Here is a 23,957-nt window from a genome sequence, read left to right as displayed (position 1 = left end):
AAACAAAAGCGCATATACAAACACACACGTAAACGTAAACACATTCAGTGAACGATACTTTTCTTGTTTGGATAAGACGCTAAATTAAATTATTTTCAGGTGCTTTCAAAATGTGGAAGCGATTGCTGAAATTTGACTTCGTTTCGCAAAGTTAAATTTTCATTAAATGCTTAAAACTAATATTTCAAACGAAATTGATTCATTTTTAATAATACTGTTTTCTCTTTCAAGACAATGCACACGTGTGAATAGTATTAATTTCGATTTACTGACTCTAATTTTCTCAGTATTCGTTGGTCCCCCCATGCTTTTTTTTTTGTGTCTGTTGATAAGTGCAGAGCGCTGGTTATTAAACGATTCCATGGCGGATTGTCAAGAAAGCGGAATCTCAAAATATAGAAGGAGCAAACTACTGGCCGATATCTGAAGAAACGGACAGTAGATTTGCAACAGCATGACACCGTTTGCATTTGTTTTTGCCTCTCGGGCTTAACAGTTATTATATAACTGACCGTCGTTTCAAGGAAGGTAGCTTCTCTCACCTGGACCAGGCGTGGTCGCTGCCACCGTCAACTCCCTTTTCCTTGATGGCATCTAATGTAGAAAAAGTAAAAGACTGCCCTCTAATCTAGCAGCTACAAAAAAAGAGAGGTAAGACAAGATTTTCGCTCACATTTACATGTACTATACAGCACACATATTTGTTGTCGTTTAACCGTATGTATGTATGTATGTATGTATGTATGTATGTATGTATGTATGTATGTGTGTATGTATGTATGTATGTATGTGTGTATGTATGTGTGTATGTATGTATGTATGTATGTGTGTATGTATGTGTTTATGTATGTATGTATGTATGTATGTATGTATGTATGTATGTATGTATGTATGTATGTATGTGTGTATGTATGTATGTGTGTATGTATGTATGTATGTATGTATGTATGTGTGTATGTATGTATGTATGTATGTGTGTGTATGTATGTATTTATGTATGTATGTATGTATGTATGTATGTATGTGTGTATGTATGTATGTATGTATGTATGTATGTGTGTATGTATGTGTGTGTGTATGTATGTATGTATGTGTGTATGTATGTGTGTGTACAGACAGAGAGACAAAGAAAGAGAAAGAGAGAGAGAGAGAGACATTACTCTTATTCACTTTATGTCTGACTACTTGTTCTTCTCGCTTCATTTCATATTTCTCTTAATTCTCTTTTCTCATATCAATCTGTCTTTTTCTCTGTCATTCTCTGCCACATGCAAACGCATTAAAGATGTGCACATATTTACTAATTACCTGTCATTTCTCTCTCTCTCTCTCTCTCTCTCTCTGTAAATATAAACACAAACACGTTATTTATCTATCACTTGGCCTCCTTCCTGTTCAAATGCTTCCTAGACACATAATAGCACTCACATTTTACTCACATTTAATAAACACGCGCACACTAAAGTAACTTAAGCTGTCAGCCCCTATTTTATCTCCCTCATTATTGTCGACGTAAACAATAACGGAATGTAATATAAAATATATTCTGTATGTGTTTGTGTGTGTATTACACCCGATACGTACACAAAGCAATTTCTCTCCTCCTCTCTCTCACTTTAAATGCATTAACACACTCTCTTTCTCTTTCTCTTGCTTCTGTTACTGTCTCTCCTCCCCTCTAACGTCACCCTCTCCTCTCTCTCTCTCTCTCACCTTCTTTCCTCTCTGTTTCTCCTTCTCTTCATCGTTTACATTCTCCATTCCCTCTTGACATGTAATATTTTGTTTGTCTAGTTTTTTTATTTATTAATGAATGTCAGAGGGGGTGCATTGTATCAGTATGTGTTGCATTATTTTCCTGCTTCTGGAAGAAGTGACTTCGACTAATTGTCAGTTACTCCTTCAGTCGTTCCATCCGAAAAAGAAATTATAAGGAGTAACGGATAGAGATTAACAGGGAGATAGAGGGAATATGTAAACATATGGATGGATGTTGCTACGACATACAAACACATTCGTCGATATAAACAAGCATGTATAATATAAAGACAATGACAAACATACGTTCATGTGTATGTGTATGAGGGTTGTACTGAAAGTAATGCAAAACAGGGTATTATATACACAAAGGTATCACTCAACATAGACTCCATCACAGACGAAGTATTTTCGCCATCGTTGAACTCATCTCTTGAAACTTATCTGAAAAATGTCAGATGTGCACTGTTGTTCCCACTCTACACAGTAACTTTTCCCACGCCTGTGTCATCAAATGGTACAGGTTGCCGCTTGCCTGAATTGTTCCCAATGGTGTTTGTGGTAAAGTATTTTCCTGTTGAATATATATATATATATATATATATATATATCGTTTTCAGATTCTTGTTTGCTCTCTTCCTTCTAATGACTTCTCTAAGTAGTGTCTCAAAATACCGTTCGTTATTCAAGATACAGCCACGTTTCAGAAAATCAAGGATAATAACGTTCTTATCATTCTACCAAAACAGTCACTATGACTTTGTGTGCCGATCAGGCTCTTGAACTTCTAAGGTCTTAGATTGGAAGTATGACGCCATTCCATCGACTGATCCTTCATTTCTGGATCATAAAGATATGCCTACATTTCATGCCTTCTCTCCAGATCGGGGAATAAAAATCTTTTCTTCATTAACTTCAAACACTTCTAGCAAATCATAGCAGACTTCCCCATTTCATTCCATTAAATCGGGTATCATCTTACTATACGTACACACATTCCGATACCGAAATTCTTCTACCATCTTTTGTAATTCATTGTAACCACAGTCCAGTTGCGCAGTTAGCTCATGGATTTTCCACCCGTCTATCCGCTCCAATCAGTTTGTCCTCTCACTGACGAGGGCATAGATAGTCTCTTGTCCGAAGACACTGCTTTTATTACCGTTCACATCTAGGACTACCAGTTTACCGTCTGGTTCCAGGAATATAGCCTGTACCTCGAGCTCTAAAGATTTCCGGAATAACGCTGCCACCTCATCACCGATCCTGATAGAGATGGAGATGAGAATATCTCATAGTCGTTGAAAATTGATGAATGCTTGCACTCTAAAGATCCTGGTCTTGCTGATTGCTATATTATCTATGTCTAGCTACCTAAGATCATTGAGCAGGTTAACGTGCTTCCAGGCTGACCCCAGGCCACGTACATTTATACATCCCGCACTCAGCACAGCTATGTTTGTCAGAGAAAGTAAATAGAGAGTTTATTCATCTTGCCCTTGGAGAAGATCACATGATCCACCTTCTTCGTTGGTTTGGAGGAAAACGTCAAATTGATATTCTAAGACGTATTTGTTGGGTATTTTTCTAAAAAGCTTAACGTCGAAAGGGTAGTCCTCTTCTAGGTGTCTGTAAGTTTGTGAGTCAGTTTTTGCTGTAGACTGTCTGTTGGGGGTTTGGGGAGAATCTTCCGAAATCTTCCCCCAATTAAGGGATATTTATATCGTTTGTCATTTACCATCTCTTCTATTAGTTCAATGTTGCTCTTCCCAACAACAGTGAAGCTGATGTACGAGGGCTGATCTAGTGTGTTTTGTTGTTGTTGTTGTTGTAGTTATCATTATTGTTGATCTTGTGGTCAAGGTGGTCTCTTCTCTTTCTTTTGTAATTGCTGTTTTTGCAATTGTTATGATTGTGTTTATGATTTTCGTTTGAGTTGCGGTTGTGATAATGGTAGAGATATATTCTGACCTTGTGAAACGTCTAGTACCCTTTTGATTTCACTGGCTTTCACTTTTGGGTCGGCTATGTTCTGTGGTAGTTGGGGAAGGTGAGTGTGTAATTGTGTGTGCAGTTGTGTTTGGGCTTTTCTGTTTTCAAGTTGCGTTTGTATGGTCAGTTCTCTACCAGTACCCGACCATCCACTCTCCAGGTGAAACGTATGATACACCTTTCATCTTCATCACCTATTACGGTGGTTATCAACCACCATATATATCTATTTCTGTAGGAGCCTCTTTACCAATGTTGCTGGGATGAGCTGTTGTTGTGATGGTTGCTGGTTGATTTGATGAAGCTGCATGTAATGATTTAACAACACCTAGCAAACATTTAAACATGATTTATTAACGCTACTCAAGTCATAAAAACAATCTAAATAGACGAAAGAAGTATAATGCAATATGCGAGGAAGCTGGATATCAAAATTTACCAGTGGCTTGATTAAATACAAGGCATATATATATATATATATATCATCGATAGGATGATACACAAAGTCAACCTTGGTGGAATTTGAACTCAGAACGTAAAGGCGGACGAAATGCTGCTAAGCACTTTGTTCAGTGTGCTAACAATTCTGCCAGCTCATTGCCTTAATAATAATAATAATAATAATAATAATAATAATAATAATAATAATAATAATAATAATAATAACAATAATAATAATAATAATAATAATAATGCTAATTGATACGATGAGGTAGCGAAAGTGCTAGTTTAGAAACTACGCGAAAAGTGGAGTCTAGAGAGAGGCAAGACGTGGTATGAGCACAAACTGCAGAGAGTAATAGAGTCGGAGACCTGAAAAATCCTGGGGGATTTCCCAATCGAAACTGGTCAGGTGCTAGACCATAACAAACTGGATCTAGTGGTGGTGGACAAGGTGCGTCACATGTGCTACATAATTGATGATTCGTGCCACTTTGACCGTTGAACAGTCAAGATGGAAGGCAAAAAAAAAAGATATATACAATCCTCTTAAGTACGAAACAGCCGGAAAACGAAGGTAAAGATAGCGCCAATTATTGTTGGGTTTTTTGAGGACAGTAACAGAAGGCACCAAGAGGAATATAATGGAAGTCGGAATAGAATGCCCTGTTAAAAAAGATTTACCTTCTTGGCACGGCCAGAATAATCAGGAAAGTATTAGATAGTTGAAAAGAACATTGCCATGGTACGGTAGGCTGCAGGTAGCGAACCCGCTACGCATGCAAGATAACGTTTCTCTAAAAGAAATGGAGAAACTTTCAAAATACAAAGACCTGGAAATAGAGGTAACTCGAATGTGGAGTCTAAAAACAGAAACAATTCCTATCATAGTGGGCGCATTAGGTATGATAAAAAAATATTCAGACAAATACATAACAAAAACACCACCAGGACTTACAAATATATATAACATACAGGAAATAGCAGTACTAGGTAATGCACACATCCTACGTAAAACACTTTCAATACAGTAACCATAAGAGCATCACAGCAAACCACAGCACATACCCAAGGTACACAGAGCTGCGCTCGGTAGTGAAGTGAAAGCACGGGATAAAAATAAAACTACTGAATAATAATAATAATAATAATAATAATAATCTTTTCTACTATAGGCATAAAGCTGCAATTTGGCGGGAGTGGGATAGTCAATTTTATCGACCCCAGTGCATAACGGTACTTATTTCATCGACCCCGAAAGGAAGAGAGGCAAAGTCGAATCGGCGGAATTTGAACTCAGAACATAAAGACGAGCGAATGATGATGATGATGATGATGATGATGATGATGATACTAATAAGGCACACAGAGTTGCGCTCGGTAGTGCAGTGAAAGCACGTAATAAAAATAAGACTACTGAATAGTAATGATAAGAATCCTTTCTACCAAAGACACTAAGCCTGAAATTTGTGGGGAGGGGACTAGTTGATTACATCGACCTCAGTATCTCACAAGTACTTAATTTATTGACCCCGAAAGGATGAAAGCCAAAGTCGACCTCGGTGGAATTTGAACTCAGAAAGTAGCGGCAGACAAAATACCCATTTCTTTACTACCCACAAGGGGCTAAACACAGAGGGAACAAAAAGGACAGACAAACGGATTAAGTCGATTACATCGACCCCAGTGTGTAACTGGTACTTAATTTATCGACCCCAAAAGGATGAAAGGCAAAGTCGACCTCGGCGGAATTTGAACTCAGAACGTAACGGCAGACGAAATACGGCTACGCATTTCGCCCGACGTGCTAACGATTCTGCCAGCTCACCGCCTTCATGATGATGATGATGATGATGATGATGATGATGATGATGATGATGATGATGGTGGTGGTGGACACTCGCATCGACGACGACGTATGAGAGTTCAGTTTTTGCCGGACAACAAGGTGCTAAACCCTCCACAATTTTGCGATACTACTACTACTACTACTACTACTACTACTACTACTACTACTACTACTACTACTAATAATAATAATAATAATGATAATAATAATCCTTTCTACTATAGGCAAAGGCCTGCAATTTAGGAGAGTGGGATATTCAATTTCATCGACCCCAGTGTTTCACATGTACTTAATTTATCGACCCCGAAAGGATGAAAGGTAAAGTCAACCTCGGTGTAATGTGAACTCAGAACATGAAGACAGATGAAATGCCGCTAAGCATTTCGCCCAGCGTGCTAACGCTTCTGCCAGCTCGTCGCCTTAAACAGGTGAAATAATAATAATAATATTTACCAGCTGCCAGATGAAATCAAACAAGCAGCTGATTGACGAAAGTGAAAGTAGTGACTTAAACTCAAGTGTCAGCGGACTTAATTTTATTGATGCAGGCGTAGCTGCGTCGTAAGAAGTTTACTTCCCAACCTTATGGTTCCCGGTTCAGTCCCACTGGGGAGTACCATGGGCAAGTGCTTTCTATTATAACCTCGGGCCGACCAAAGCCTTGTGAGTGGATTTGGTAGACGGAAACTGAAAGAAGTTTGTCGTATATATATATATATATATATATATATATAATATATATATATATATATATATATATATATATATATATATATATCTGTATGTGTGTGTGTGTGTCTTTTATCTGTGTTTGTCCCCCAGTGCTGATTGACAACTGGTGTGAGTTTACGTCCCCGTAATCTAGCGGTCCGGCAAGAGATTCCGATACAATCAGTACCAGGTTTAAGAAATACAATCACGGGGTTCGATTCAATCGACTAAAAATTCTTGACGGCAGTGCCCCACCATGGCTGAATCAAGTAAAAGACAGAAGATTACATGGATGAAAGACAAAGTTGATCTTGGCAAGATTTGAACTCAGAATGTAAAAGATGCGAGCCTTTTGCGTCTAAGGCTTTAAGGATTCTGCCAAACCTGCCATTTTATTTTCCCAGTTTTTCAGTCAGTACTATTTGATTCTGACTAGATGTATTTTAATGAATACACAGAGGCATGCCTGTGTAGTTAACAAGCTCACTTTGCAACATGATTTTGGGTTCAGTCCCACTGCACGGTACCTCGGGTAAGTGTTTTCTACTATAGCACCGGTTCGACTAGTACCTTGTGAATGTATTTGGCAGGTGGAAACTATGTGAAAGCATGTCGTGTGTATATATATATATATATATATATATATATATATATATATATATATATATATATATATCTGTGTGTATGTATGTATATACACACACACATATATATAGTCTTTTAATACCATTTTGAGAACGATCTCCATTTTGTTCGTACTAAGGCTGTTCGTTCAAACGTTTTGTGAGCTATCTTCATCACTAAGAGGTTACCCTTCAGCTTGTCCTTATATCTGACCCATGGTTGACCAACATTCCTGTCTCCACTCTCAGGCTGGTTGTACATGAAGACTTTAAGTATTCTTTTGTCACTCATTCTGACGACATGGCCAGCCCAGCGCAATTGTCATTGTATAAGGAAGCTCTCAAGTCCACCAATCTTACACTTACTAAACAAGTCGGTATAAGAAATTTTGTCTTTTAGGGAATAACCGCAGATTGTCCTCCGACAGTCTTTGTGGAAGATGTCTAGTTGGTTAATGTGTCGTCTATAGGGTGTCCACGATTCTGAGCCATACAAGAGAGTAGTAAGAACGGCTGCTTTATAGACCCCTACTTTGGTGTAAAGTTTGATGCCGTTTTCATTCGATAGGCGATGACGGAGTTTGCCAAATGCGTTGATTGCCTTTGCAAGACGGTTGACGATTTCATCATCAAGAGAAGCGCTCAAATTCACTTTACTACCAAGACATGTAAATGACTTAGCATAATTTACGCTTCTCACATCAACCTGTATAGGAGTGTCAGGAAAATTGTGAACCGGTGGCCTCTGCTTGACACCGAATTTGTTTAGGAGTACGTCTTCTTTATGCTGATGGTCAAACCAAAGACTTTACATGCAGCAGAAAACTGTTTAGATGTTCTTTCGATTCCTCTAAAGAGGTCGCTACTGGTGCAGTATCATCCGCAAAAAGCAGATCACGAATGATACTGATGCATAGCAGTGTTCTGGCTTTGAAAACGCTGATGATTGAATAGTCCACCACTTGTTCGAAAGTGGAATTTGACACCACTTTGTACGCCAAAAGCATACCTCAGCATCACTGAAAAGAAAAGAAAAGTGCAAACAAAACAGGAGCACACCCTTGCTTTGTGCCGTTTGTAACGTCAAAGGGAGCCGAAGATTCCCCACCGGACACGACAGCATCTTTCAATTCCTCATGAAAGGAGATGATAACATTCAACATCTTGTCAGGTGTACCAAGCTTTTTCAGAACTTTCCATAGTGTTTGCTATTTAAGTGTCGAAGGCCTTAGTAAGTTCAACGAATATCAAGAACAACTCTTGATTTTTCTCACATACCTTCTCCATGACTTGTCGAAGGGAAAAGAACATGTCGATAGTGCCACGACCAGAGCGAAATCCGCACTGTGATTCTGAATAGATATTTACAACGTGTTTGAAGATCTTGTCAAGAATAAGTCGAGCAAGAATCTTACCAGCAATAGACAAAAGCGATATACCACAATGATTATCACAGACACTTCTATTTCCTTTGTTCTTATACAGATGTTAAATTGAGGCATCCTAGAAGTCCTGAGGTACACAGCCTACCTTTCAAATATTTATGAAGAGGTCATGCAATTTCTTAAAAAAGCTTCTGTCCACCATGTTTTTAAATTTCAGGAGGGATAGCATCACTTCCAGGTGTTTCACCAGAAGAGATCTGCTTAATAGAATTTACCACTTCCAGTAAGGTTGGCTCCAGAGACAGTCCAAGTATTAAAGTATGCTGTGGAACCGACATTATGACGTCGTCTTTAGTGACTGAGATGGAGTTTCAAAGTGATCTTTCCATCGTTTCAGGATGTCAGATTTGTCAGTATGCAGTGTCTCTCTATTTGATGAAAAAGTAGGAGTAACACCGTGCTCTTGAGGACCATACACTTTCTTGAGGCCATCATAAGAGGCTTTAGAATCCTTTCTGTCTGCAGGAGTTCAGTAGCCTTGAAAAACCACCAAGTTTCCTTCATCTGTCTCAGAGCATGTTGGACCTGGCCTCTGCATTTCTTGTAGGCATTCTCTTTATCATTTATCCAAGTTTTGTGAGAGCTGTGCATTTTATCTATCCACTGTTGGACATCTGTGTTGTTATCGTTGAACCAATCTTGATGTTTACGAACAGGAAGACCAAGAACCGCTACAGATGCAGAGTGCCGAGCCTTTCAAGATGATTCTATGTCATGATTGATATCAACAGTGTTGAGTAGTGTCCAACTTGATAGAGAGCTCAGCCTACTTTTCAACAGTTTTCAAAGGCAGACTATGAATGTGCTTAGGCACTGATCACTTTTGTAGTCTTGTGTGTTTCAGATGGAACGTCGCTTTGCCACAATACCAAGAACAACACACTTCAGGCTTTTTCAGAAGTTTCTCTAGGTGATCTCAAGAGAGGGGCGAAAGACCAGCTGTACAGCTTTGGGGTTGGTCCAGTGAATTGAGAGATTTTGGCCTAACAAATAAGCTGGGGACGATGAGGTTCATTCTCGCTCCCATGACGATCCCAGACAACTGATGATAAACTTCACCTGAAAACGTGAAGCAGTTGGGGGGTGGGGAGAACGAGTCCAGAGAGGTGAAGAAGTGTAGATAAGCTGGATTTGAATACAGTACCATGGTTGCGAAGGTACTGAAGGGCCAGGAGGTCATCATTGTGGGCGATGACAGTATAGAAGGATTTCATGGTCACGTTAGTGGGAGGGGCTCAGTGGGAAGAAAAAGGAATTCAAAAGATGGAGAGTATGATTGGTATCTTGGACGTGGAATGGGAGGTAAGTGACTGGGGGAAGGTAGGATGAGGTCCAGGTATTTTGAACTGAGTAGGCAGCTCGAGTAAAATCATTATCTATATGACATACTTAACATATGTGTATTGTTAAAAAGCCAGATACCGCAGCTTTTATCCAGGACTTAAAATACTTTATAGACATATTCTATTAAAAAATACAAAATGAAATTGGCCCAAAAGTGACAAATCAGCTTGTCGAAAATATAAACATGGCTTGCTACGATGCAGCTTAGGCTGAATACAATTTGAACTGTGCAATAGAAGCTCTCAAGTAAAATTATTATCTAGGTGGCATACTTAATGTATGCATTTTATTGAAAAGCCAGACGCTACAGATTTTGTTTAGCAGTAGACGGACGTGGTGGTGAGGTTAGGTGATGTGTGTGAGAGTGTGTCGCTGTGTGTGTACGTGTGCTTTTATATGTGCGTATGAGTGTGTGAGTACGTTAGGTTAGGCGGTAGGTAATGACAAGTGCGCTAAACACATTTGCTACCTCCGTCCTCCCTTTCAGGGATAGCCTCCACCAGACCAGGTCTGAGTTATGGACGCCACCCTACCCGTAACTTCGCTCCAATTCTTCTCTATCTGGAGGTCTGGACCAAACCAGATTCCAAGTATTTTCACCGGATCGTCTGTCCAGCGCCCGACGACGCTGTTGCACGGCATCGACTTGCCTCTCCAGGTGCCGAGCTGCAAGCCGACCGACTTATCCCGGTTAATTCTTGCTCCTGCCACCGCTTCGTAATCCTTTAGGGCCTCACCTACCCTCTGTAGGTCCTGGTCCCTGGATACAATGACAGTGACATCGTCCGTACATGTTGTGACTGACTTTCCATACCCTAGATCTTGCAGGTCTCCACTTGTCGCCTCCAATCTCCACAGTAGTGACTCGATAGCCATACATACAGCAGTGGTGAGAGTGGACAACCTTGACGAACCGAGCGATCGATACTGAACAGCTTTGAAAAGAAACTGTTCACCGGAATTACTGACTTGATGTTGCTATATAAAGCATTGATCCGGCCGCGGAATGTCGGGCCAAAACCGGCCACCTCGAGGACCGCCACCAGATGCCGATGGTCTCCCCTATCAATGGCTTTGGATTGACAGGAATCCTATTTATCCTTTCTAAGGTATAGCGTTTAAGGTGGATATTATCGTGTATGGTCTTGCCAGGGATGGTGCTGGCTTGCGCCTCCACGACGATACTATCCACAACTTTCACCAACCTTTCTGCTAAAACCTTGGCCAGAATCTTCAACTCTTCGTTAAGTAGAGTGATCAATACCACCATTCCCTGACTCACGAACTAACTCACTTACTCAGACTGCTAATGTTTATATATAGTGGTCCAGTCCATTCTCGCCAGGGAGCGTCGTACTCTCGCACAACATCTCCTCTTTTGAGACTTCGTATTCCAAAAGAATAAAGAATTTTTTGTTTATATATATATATATATATATATATTATATATATATATATATATATATATATATATATATGTATGGCCTGCTCGCTTAGCCAGCAAGGTGGCGTCGTTTGAAGGCTAGAACAATGCGAAGCGCATTGTGACCAGCGATGTGTAGCAACATCTGATTGCCTGGTCAGTCATGTGATCATGTGATATATATATATATATATGTATATATATATATATATATATATATATATCTTTCGTTTGGGTATTATCTCAAGGTGTTCGGTCTGCTTTCTTTTCCTTATGCTGATTCTACGGGACTCAATTACTTTTGGTACCGCTACATCGAATATTTCACAGAATACTTCCATGGGAATTTCTTCCTGATCTTGGCTATGCCTCTTCCTTAGTTGGTTTTGTATGTGTCTTATGTTGACCAAGTAACCCTTTAATCAAATACATCATACATCATAGGCGCAGGAGTGGCTGTGTGGTAAGTAGCTTGCAAACCAACCACATGGATCCGGGTTCAGTCCCACTGCGTGGCATCTTGGGCAAGTGTCTTCTACTATAGCCCCGAGCCGACCAATGCCTTGTGAGTGGATTTGGTAGACGGAAACTGAAAGAAGCCTGTCGTATATATGTATATATATGTATATATGTGTGTGTGTTTGTGTGTTTGTCCCCCTAGCATTGCTTGACAACCGATGCTGGTGTGTTTACGCCCCGACACTTAGTGGTTCGGCAAAAGTGAGCGATAGAATAAGTACTGGGCTTACAAAGAATAAGTCCCGGGGATCGAATTGCTCGACTAAAGGCGGTGCTCCAGCATGGCCGCAGTCAAATGACTGAAACAAGTAAAAGAGAGAGTAAAGAGTCTACTTCCAAATACACGACCGTCTTTTCAGCCTTCTTTATCCTTTCTGAAATGCACTTTATCACCTATCTCGGCGTTTTCCGTTGGCTCATCGTTTCTGAAATGCACTTTATCACCCATCTCGGCGTTTTCCGTTGGCTCTTCGTTTCTGAAATGCACTTTATCACCCATCTCGGCATTTTCCGTTGGCTCTTCGTTTCTGAAATGCACTTTATCACCTTTCTCGGCGTTTTCCTTTGGCTCTTCGTTTCTGAAATGCACTTTACCACCTATCTCGGCGTTTTCCGTTGGCTCTTCGTTTCTGAAATGCACTTTATCACCTTTCTCGGCGTTTTCCTTTGGCTCTTTGTATCTGAAATGCACTTTATCACCCATCTCGGCGTTTTCCGTTGGCTCTTCGTTTCTGAAATGCACTTTATCACCCATCTCGGCGTTTTCCGTTGGCTCTTCGTTTCTGAAATGCACTTTATCACCTTCTCGGCGTTTTCCTTGGCTCTTCGTTTCTGAAATGCACTTTATCACCTATCTCGGCGTTTTCCGTTGGCTCTTCGTTTCTGAAATGCACTTTATCACCATTCTCGGCGTTTTCCTTTGGCTCTTTGTTTCTGAAATGCACTTTATCACCCATCTCGGCGTTTTCCGTTGGCTCTTCGTTTCTGAAATGCACTTTATCACCTATCTCGGCGTTTTCCGTTGGCTCTTCGTTTCTGAAATGCACTTTATCACCTATCTCGGCGTTTTCCGTTGGCTCTTCGTTTCTGAAATGCACTTTATCACCTATCTCGGCGTTTTCCGTTGGCTCTTCGTTTCTGAAATGCACTTTATCACCTATCTCGGCGTTTTCCGTTGGCTCTTCGTTTCTGAAATGCACTTTATCACCTATCTCGGCGTTTTCCGTTGGCTCTTCGTTTCTGAAATGCACTTTATCACCTATCTCGGCGTTTTCCGTTGGCTCTTCGTTTCTGAAATGCACTTTATCACCTATCTCGGCGTTTTCCGTTGGCTCTTCGTTTCTGAAATGCACTTATCACCTATCTCGGCGTTTTCCGTTGGCTCTTCGTTTCTGAAATGCACTTTATTACCTATCTCGGCGTTTTCCGTTGGCTCTTCGTTTCTGAAATGCACTTTATCACCTATCTCGGCGTTTTCCGTTGGCTCTTCGTTTCTGAAATGCACTTTATCACCTATCTCGGCGTTTTCCGTTGGCTTCGTTTTGAAATGCACTTTATCACCCATCTCGGCGTTTTCCGTTGGCTCTTCGTTTCTGAAATGCACTTTATCACCTATCTCGGCGTTTTCCGTTGGCTCTTCGTTTCTGAAATGCACTTTATCACCTATCTCGGCGTTTTCCGTTGGCTCTTCGTTTCTGAAATGCACTTTATCACCTATCTCGGCGTTTTCCGTTGGCTCTTCGTTTCTGAAATGCACTTTATCACCTATCTCGGCGTTTTCCGTTGGCTCTTCGTTTCTGAAATGCACTTTATCACCTATCTCGGCGTTTTCCGTTGGCTCTTCGTTTCTGAAATGCACTTTATCACCTATCTCGGCGTTTTCCGTTGGCTCTTCGTTTCTGAAATGCACTTTATCACCTATCTCGGCGTTTTCCGTTGGCTCTTCGTTTCTGAAATGCACTTTATCACCTATCTCGCGGTTTTCCGTTGGCTCTTCGTTTCTGAAATGCACTTTATCACCCATCTCGGCGTTTTCCGTTGGCTCTTCGTTTCTGAAATGCACTTTATCACCTATCTCGGCGTTTTCCGTTGGCTCTTCGTTTCTGAAATGCACTTTATCACCTATCTCGGCGTTTTCCGTTGGCTCTTCGTTTCTGAAATGCTTTATCACCTATCTCGGCGTTTTCCGTTGGCTCTTCGTTTCTGAAATGCACTTTATCACCTATCTCGTGCGTTTTCCGTTGGCTCTTCGTTTCTGAAATGCACTTTATCACCTATCTCGGCGTTTTCCGTTGCTCTTCGTTTCTGAAATGCACTTTATCACCTATCTCGGCGTTTTCCGATGGCTCTTCGTTTCTGAAATGCACTTTATCACCCATCTCGACGTTTTCCGTTGGCTCTTCGTTTCTGAAATGCACTTTATCACCCATCTCGACGTTTTCCGTTGGCTTTCGTTTCTGAAATGCACTTTATCACCCATCTCGACGTTTTCCGTTGGCTCTTCGTTTCTGAAATGCACTTTATCACCTATCTCGGCGTTTTCCGTTGGCTCTTCGTTTCTGAAATGCACTTTATCACCTATCTCGGCGTTTTCCGTTGGCTCTTCGTTTCTGAAATGCACTTTATCACCCATCTCGACGTTTTCCGTTGGCTCTTCGTTTCTGAAATGCACTTTATCACCTATCTCGGCGTTTTCCGTTGGCTCTTCGTTTCTGAAATGCACTTTATCACCCATCTCGGCGTTTTCCGTTGGTTCTTCGTTTCTGAAATGCACTTTATCACCCATCTCGGCGTTTTCCGTTGGCTCTTCGTTCCTGAAATGCACTTTATCACCACCTATCTCGCGTTTTCCGTTGGCTCATCGTTTCTGAAATGCACTTTATCACCCTCTCGGCGTTTTCCGTTGGCTCTTCGTTTTGAAATGCACTTTATCACCCATCTCGGCATTTTCCGTTGGCTCTTCGTTTCTGAAATGCACTTTATCACCTTCTCGGCGTTTTCCTTTGGCTCTTCGTTTCTGAAATGCACTTTACCACCTATCTCTCGGCTTTTCCGTTGGCTCTTCGTTTCTGAAATGCACTTTATCACCTTTCTCGGCTTTTCCCTTTGGCTCTTTGTTTCTGAAATGCACTTTATCACCCATCTCGGCGTTTTCCGTTGGCTCTTCGTTTCTGAAATGCACTTTATCACCCATCTCGGCGTTTTCCGTTGGCTCTTCGTTTCTGAAATGCACTTTATCACCTTTCTCGGCGTTTTCCTTTGGCTCTTCGTTTCTGAAATGCACTTTATCACCTATCTCGGCGTTTTCCGTTGGCTCTTCGTTTCTGAAATGCACTTTATCACCATTCTCGGCGTTTTCCTTTGGCTCTTTGTTTCTGAAATGCACTTTATCACCCATCTCGGCGTTTTCCGTTGGCTCTTCGTTTCTGAAATGCACTTTATCACCTATCTCGGCGTTTTCCGTTGGCTCTTCGTTTCTGAAATGCACTTTATCACCTATCTCGGCGTTTCCCGTTGGCTCTTCGTTCTGAAATGCACTTTATCACCTATCTCGGCGTTTTCCGTTGGCTCTTCGTTTCTGAAATGCACTTTATCACCCATCTCGGCGTTTTCCGTTGGCTCTTCGTTTCTGAAATGCACTTTATCACCTATTCCGGCGTTTTTCCGTTGGCTCTTCGTTTCTGAAATGCACTTTATCACCTATCTCGGCGTTTTCCGTTGGCTCTTCGTTTCTGAAATGCACTTTATCACCTATCTCGGCGTTTTCCGTTGGCTCTTCGTTTCTGAAATGCACTTTATCACCTATCTCGGCGGTTTTCCGTTGGCTCTTCGTTTCTGAAATGCACTTTATCACCTATCTCGGCGTTTTCCGTTGGCTCTTCGTTTCTGAAATGCACTTTATCACCTATCTCGGCGTTTTCCGTTGGCTCTTCGTTTCTGAAATGCACTTTATCACCTATCTCGGCGTTTTCCGTTGCTCTTCGTTTCTGAAATGCACTTTATCACCTATCTCGGCGTTTTCCGTTGGCTCTTCGTTTCTGAAATGCACTTTATCACCTATCTCGGCGTTTTCCGTTGGCTCTTCGTTTCTGAAATGCACTTTATCACCCATCTCGGCGTTTTCCGTTGGCTCTTCGTTTCTGAAATGCACTTTATCACCCATCTCGGCGTTTTCCGTTGGCTCTTCGTTTCTGAAATGCACTTTATCACCTATCTCGGCGTTTTCCGTTGGCTCTTCGTTTCTGAAATGCACTTTATCACCTATCTCGGCGTTTTCCGTTGGCTCTTCGTTTCTGAAATGCACTTTATCACCTATCTCGCGTTTTCCGTTGGCTCTTCGTTTCTGAAATGCACTTTATCACCTATCTCGGCGTTTTCCGTTGGCTCTTCGTTTCTGAAATGCACTTTATCACCTATCTCGGCGTTTTCCGTTGGCTCTTCGTTCTGAAATGCACTTATCACCTATCTCGGCGTTTTTCCGTTGGCTCTTCGTTTCTGAAATGCACTTTATCACCTATCTCGGCTTGTTTCCGTTGGCTCTTCGTTTCTGAAATGCACTTTATATCACCTATCTCGGCGTTTTCCGTTGGCTCTTCGTTTCTGAAATGCACTTTATCACCTATCTCGGCGTTTTCCGTTGGCTCTTCGTTTCTGAAATGCACTTTATCACCTATCTCGGCGTTTTCCGTTGGCTCTTCGTTTCTGAAATGCACTTTATTCACCTATCTCGGCGTTCGTTTTCGTTGGCTCTTCGTTCTGAAATGCACTTTATCACCCATCTCGACGTTTTCCGTTGGCTCTTCGTTTCTGAAATGCACTTTATCACCTATCTCGGCGTTTTCCGTTGGCTCTTCGTTTCTGAAATGCACTTTATCACCTATCTCGGCGTTTTCCGTTGGCTCTTCGTTTCTGAAATGCACTTTATCACTCCTCTCGACGTTTTCCGTTGGCTCTTCGTTTCTGAAATGCACTTTATACACCCATCTCGACGTTTTCCGTTGGCTCTTCGTTTCTGAAATGCACTTTATCACCTATCTCGGCGTTTTCCGTTGGCTCTTCGTTTCTGAAATGCACTTTATCACCTATCTCGGCGTTTTCCGTTGGCTCTTCTTTTCGTTTCTGAAATGCACTTTATCACCTATCTCGGCGTTTTCCGTTGGCTCTTCGTTTCTGAAATGCACTTTATCACCTATCTCGGCGTTTTCCGTTGGCTCTTCGTTTCTGAAATGCACTTTTAACCCTATCTCGGCGTTTTCCGTTGGCTCTTCGTTTCTGAAATGCACTTTATCACCTATCTCGGCGTTTTCCGTTGGCTCTTCGTTTCTGAAATGCACTTTATCACCTATCTCGGCGTTTTCCGTTGGCTCTTCGTTTCTGAAATGCACTTTATCACCTATCTCGGCGTTTTCCGTTGGCTCTTCGTTTCTGAAATGCACTTTATCACCCATCTCGACGACGTTTTTCCGTTGGCTCTTCGTTTCTGAAATGCACTTTATCACCTATCTCGACGTTTTCCGTTGGCTCTTCGTTTCTGAAATGCACTTTATCACCCATCTCGACGTTTTCCGTTGGCTCTTCGTTTCTGAAATGCACTTTATCACCATCTCGACGTTTTCCGTTGGCTCTTCGTTTCTGAAATGCACTTTATCACCCATCTCGACGTTTTCCGTTGGCTCTTCGTTTCTGAAATGCACTTTATCACCTATCTCGGCGTTTTCCGTTGGCTCTTCGTTTCTGAAATGCACTTTATCACCCATCTCGACGTTTTCCGTTGGCTCTTCGTTTCTGAAATGCACTTTATCACCCATCTCGACGTTTTCCGTTGGCTCTTCGTTTCTGAAATGCACTTTATCACCCATCTCGACGTTTTCCGTTGGCTCTTCGTTTCTGAAATGCACTTTATCACCTATCTCGGCGTTTTCCGTTGGCTCTTCGTTTCTGAAATGCACTTTATCACCCATCTCGACGTTTTCCGTTGGCTCTTCGTTTCTGAAATGCACTTATCACCCATCTCGACGTTTTCCGTTGGCTCTTCGTTTCTGAAATGCACTTTATCACACTATCTCGGCGTTTTCCGTTGGCTCTTCGTTTCTGAAATGCACTTTATCACCTATCTCGGCGTTTTCCGTTGGCTCTTCGTTTCTGAAATGCACTTTATCACCCATCTCGACGTTTTCCGTTGGCTCTTCGTTTCTGAAATGCACTTTATCACCTATCTCGGCGTTTTCCGTTGGCTCTTCGTTTCTGAAATGCACTTTATCACCCATCTCGGCGTTTTCCGTTGGCTCTTCGTTTCTGAAATGCACTTTATCACCTATCTCGGCGTTTTCCGTTGGCTCTTCGTTTCTGAAATGCACTTTATCACCCATCTCGACGTTTTCCGTTGGCTCTTCGTTTCTGAAATGCACTTTATCACCTATCTCGGCGTTTTCCGTTGGCTCTTCGTTTCTGAAATGCACTTTATCACCCATCTCGACGTTTTCCGTTGGCTCTTCGTTTCTGAAATGCACTTTATCACCCATCTCGACGTTTTCCGTTGGCTCTTCGTTTCTGAAATGCACTTTATCACCTATCTCGACGTTTTCCGTTGGCTCTTCGTTTCTGAAATGCACTTTATCACCCATCTCGACGTTTTCCGTTGGCTCTTCGTTTCTGAAATGCACTTTATCACCTATCTCGGCGTTTTCCGTTGGCTCTTCGTTTCTGAAATGCACTTTATCACCCATCTCGACGTTTTCCGTTGGCTCTTTCGTATTTTCTTTTCGTCTTTTTTTTTTTTTGTTAATAGGTTATCAATTCTGCGGGAGACTTCCCTGATTGGGGGGTCACTCTGTATATTCTTAAGAAATTTGTCAGTGCTTCGTCTTTACTTAATTTATTCCTCGCTTTTCTTAACGCCCTCTTAAAGGTGTCCACAAATCTTTCTACCTGCCCGTTTGACCTCGGGTGGTAGGGTGAAGTGAAAATATGCTTTATCGCAGGTCTTTTACCGAAGTTCTTGAATTTATACTCAGAGATCTACGTTCTGTTGTCTGAAACTAGCGTGTTAGGGATACCGTATCGTGCAAACAATTCGTATAAGAACTTTATAGTTGTCTTAGAGGTTGATCTATAGCACCTGCAAACTTCCGGCCACTTGGTACAGCAATCTACTATGATTAGGTAGTAAGCGCCGTCTACCGGTATGGCATAGTCAATGCGTAACCTTGACCATGGGTTCTCCATCTCTGGCCGTGATTGATATTTACCGAGCGCGCAACCTCGGCAGGTTCTCACCAAGTTTTAGATATCTCGGTCTGTAGACGGCCAATAGACATAACTCCTCATCAGAGCCCCCATCCTTGCCATTCCTGGATGTTCGCCGTGAAATTGTTGTTATACATCTTTTTGTAATGTAGTTGGAACACTTTTTTAGACCAATAAATCAACAGCAAAGGTCTGTGGTCTGTTTGCAATAAAAGAACTTCTGCCATGCAGAAACCAGTGAAATTTTTTAACTGTAAAAATAATTTCTAGGGCCTCCTTTTCAATTTAACTATATCTCTTCTCTGTCGCTTTTAGCGAGCACGAAACATGAACCACTGGTTTTGTACTTCGTCTTCGTATTTATGAAGCAGAACTGCACCTAATCCGTGCTCGGGAGCATCAGATACTACAGTGATGACCATTTTGAAATCATAATGTGCTTCAAAAGTGTTCTGTCATTTAATGGACCAATTCCACTTTACTCATTTTTTTTAATAAGTCGTTTTTTAATAAGCTCTTAACTCGTGCAATATTAGGAATAATAATTTGCCGATCCAAGAAATGCTTGTGAAGTTGGAATATTTGTCGGCGCAGTAATATTCCTTATTGCGTCTGCCCTCGACGGGTCAGGACGTCTTACACTTTTATTAAATAATTGCCCTAAGTACTTAATTTGGGGTAGAATAATTCACATTTGTCTTCGCTCAAAGTGAACCCCAAAACTTTAATTTTCTTAAACACAGTTTTTATGTTCCACATGCTGTTCGCAAGAATTACTCCTGATCAAAATATCGTCCAAGTAAAGGATTGCAAATTCACAATCAGATAACTTAGTATCCATGATCTGCTGGAATATTGCTGGTGCAACTTTTAATCCAAAAGGTAATCGTGTGTATCTGTACAATCCTTTGTGTGTATTTATTGTCAAATATTTTGAGCATTTTTCATTTACTTGTATTTGTAAATAGTCTTCAGACAGACCTAATTTGGAAAATAATTTTCCACCATTTAACTTAGAAAAAAATGTCCCCTTCAGTCGGGAGTGGATGCTGTTATGTTTTTAAGCAGTGGTTCAATCCTGTAGAACAGTGATTCAAAAAGATTTACGTGACAGTCCCCTTAGTTTTTTCGAGGATTCACGGCCCCTTATAAAATGCAGGGTAATCAACATGGAAAAAATTATATGCATTCATGTACTATAATTTCCGGACTATGAACCGCTCATATCTCATTCGGCATATCTCCTGACGGCATTATAAAAAAGATAAAATTCAGTAAACCAATTTAATATAACTACATCACATGTTTATTTCGCATAAAGCCCAGCCACCATGCGGGATGAGAATTGGTGTCTGGCAAAGTGCACAGTCATGCTGGAACATGCACCGATGAGGATAACGACGGCAAGAGACATGCAAATGTGTGAACTGCAATAGTGGAGTGGTGAATCATGTGAGAGTTGAATACCGACAGCACATGCACGATCAACAGTTATACTCGCATATTTTCAATCGGCCAATCACACTTGTTGTATAACAAGTGTGATTAGCAAATGAGCGATTAGGAGTGGCGTGGGTTTTTGAGGCCAACGACAAAAAAGGATGATAACATGCGAAAAGCTAAAAGTCCTGAAATTTTGTAACTTAACTGTCGCAACCCACCCGTTTTCACGATACTTCAGCATCCCTTCGCGGTCCCCCAGGGGACCGTGGATTCCAGTTAGAGTACCACTGCTGTAGAGAAATCTGCACACAGCCTGATCTTATTATTCTTTTCAAAATACATACCGTGGGTGCCGCCCTCTTCGAGCAATCCACCTTTTTGATGACTCCACTCTTTTCGAGTTTGTCCAACTCTTCATTTAAGGTTTCAATTGTTGCAAACGGTACTTCTCTGCTTGCTTTAAATACAGGTATAGCGTTTTCACTTACTTGGAAATAGATCTTCGCCTTTCTTCATAGACTTAAATCCTCTGATAACACTTACGAGAACATTTTCTTTTCAATTTTTTCATCAGCAGTTCCGAAGACTTGTTTTTAAACGGAACAACCATTTATGTTATTGCAGTAAGGATTTATGGGGAGGTGCCATAAACCGAATAGTTCTAACCAATCTGTGCCAAACAGATTGATTGTATTATCCACAACGAATAATTTTGCTTCGCGTGTCTCTTCTCGAAATGTGACATCAGTACATGTTTTGCCCATGAAATGAAATTTATTGCCTGTTACACCACACGCTATTTTCGCTGTTTTACGTAATCTCGGTTTACCAACTTTTTCCAAGTATCCGCATTTATAATCGAGATGTCACTACCAGAGTCTAACTGTAATTTGGTATTCACATCATTTATTTTTACGAGCACAAATTTTCTTTTTTCCGTCGCAATCAGTCTTCGCTGTAAACACCTTAGAACTTTTTGTGTTCGAGCTCGTAGTCTTGTTCTACAGTGAGAACTCATGTGTCCCAGTTTCTGACAACTATAGCACTTTTTGTTTTTAAATGGACAATCCTTTTTGACGTGTAGGTCTCCACAACCATAACACGGATTGGGGCCTGACATTTTTTTATTGTGCTTCCCGAGATGCATTTGAATTTTCGCAAAGTTTTTATCTTGTATTTTTTCACATCGTGTTTAAGATGGTCTGTAGAGATAAATCCTGGTTCGCTTGCTCCACATTCGAAAAAATCCTGGTCAGAATTTCTCTATCTTCAGGGGCTATAAGTCCTTGCACGAAGATAAGTGATTTGACCATATCATGAGTGAGATTCCTGGAGTTTGAAATTTTCGCACATACGGTTGACTGCTCTGGTGTTGGTGATAAAATCCTCCTCCTCATTTTTTGTTGTTTCAACACTCCATTCTGGTGTTGAATAATGAACTTCTATCACAAAAAAAGCAGTTCCATGACGCAGAAATTGTCAAAACCAATGTGTGTTTCGAACGATCCTCCTCGCCAGATATTATATTGTTACGAACCACCTGCCGTCGCTCAAACTCTTCGGGAAAAAACCCGGGACCCTACCAAGTCGAGCGACGACGATTTACCGGCCCGATCGATCGGTGAATTCGCCACGGACTCGGGGAGAGAGAGAATTCGGTGGGGGGAAAGGCGGCAGCGAACACGGCAAGACCGGCGAACGGAGATAACAACAACAGGAAGAGATACAGAGAGAGACGGCGGAAGGCAATTGGCTACATTTAACAACAGTTTATACAATTATTACAACATCAAATAAATCAAAGATACATCAGGTATACATTAAAGAACATACGTGCAATCAAATTAAAGCATGCAGATTCAATATACAGTTCAGATCAATTAAAACAAATAACGTTCACATTAACGATACAGTTCAAAGTTCTTTAAAGTCTACATTAGAGTTTTTCTCCTTCTTTCTTTAACAGTTCTTTCTTTTTCTTTTAGCACTGTTCTTTCTTTTTCCTTCTTTTTTTTTCCACATATCAAAGCATAAATAAACACATACCGTTACGTTCTTTTCACAATGTCTTTACACAATAGCCAGTGCCCTCATACCGTAGTCCCTCTCTCTTAGCTCCTTAATCTTATCTGTCTGTCTGTCTTCCTCTACGCTGTCGCCGCCTCTCGCGGTAATCCTATCCGCCTGTCCTCCTCTTTCACATTCACCGTCATTCTCTCCTTGTCATCCCTCACATTGTCTGTCTGTCTTTCTCAACTGACCACCCCCGTATCAGTCCCGTCTCTGCTAGAGCTGCCGGCCGACTGTCCCAAACTCACAGCTCGTTCGCTTTTTAAAGGGTAGCTTCCTCGAACTTTCCCTGACCGGCACAAGGCCAAAGGTCGCCTCAAAACTCATTAATCCTTCCAGAATCTGACGGAACAAAGGACAATAACTTTGTATTCCAGACTTTCAGACTACAACGAGCAAAGTAGGTCATAGCATTTGTTTCCCGAATTGACCTACTCATAACAATATCCTTATGGATAAAGTTACAGTAATGCTCGTGTTCGGCAAGAGCTACTTTGAGTAGTAAAAGCCTTACTTTCTGCTCCTCCGACTATGACTTGCACTCGTTGTTAAAAATTTCCTCGTATCTTCTGTAATACACGGGAAACGTAATATCCTCCTCCGGATTATACGTAAATTCAGAAATTTTGTTAGCCACGCCGTCGGACTTCACCGACTGTAACTCAGTTAATTGTTGTTGTTGTTACTGGTATTGTTGTTGTTGTATTTGTATTTGCAATTCCTGTAGTCGTTCCTGTTGCTTCTCTTGAATCTGTACTACTGCGGCTAATAGATTTTCCATGACGCAAAAATTGTCAAATAACCAATGTGAGTTTCGAACGATCCTCGTCGCCAGATGTTATATCTTTATGGATAAACGAATACACTGCAACAGACGAAAATACAAAAGTGGGGACAAAAAAAAATCGAATGAAAAGGATTAATTAAATAATGAAATGGAAAATGAAATGAAACCACTAGGCCCCACATCCGGGCTTTGTTATACCCGATAATTTACTTATTTCAAAACACTTTTAAACCTTATTCACCACATAGAATGTCTATATTAAAGTCTTTAAGAAGTTCGTTGTAATCTACCGTTGTTAGTATACAAC

At 41.2% G+C, this 23,957-nt stretch overlaps 1 protein-coding gene across 1 annotated transcript in view; it reads left to right on the top strand.

Annotated features, from left to right (window-relative positions):
- The first annotated feature begins 242 nt into the window (after positions 1 to 242).
- The window catches only part of LOC115218936 (zinc finger protein 665-like), a 40,030-nt gene continuing 16,315 nt past the window's right edge, over positions 243 to 23,957 (top strand). Inside the window, exon 1 of the mRNA XM_036508560.1 lies at positions 243 to 651. The gene's annotated coding sequence lies outside the window, so the exon portion shown is untranslated. The remainder of the gene's footprint in view (positions 652 to 23,957) is intronic.

This window comes from Octopus sinensis, linkage group LG14 (genome assembly GCF_006345805.1).
Source record: "Octopus sinensis linkage group LG14, ASM634580v1, whole genome shotgun sequence".
NCBI classification, from domain to species: Eukaryota; Metazoa; Mollusca; class Cephalopoda; order Octopoda; family Octopodidae; genus Octopus; species Octopus sinensis.
The sequence above is the reverse complement of the archived record's forward strand: the minus strand, read 5'-3'. Positions and strand labels throughout refer to the sequence as shown.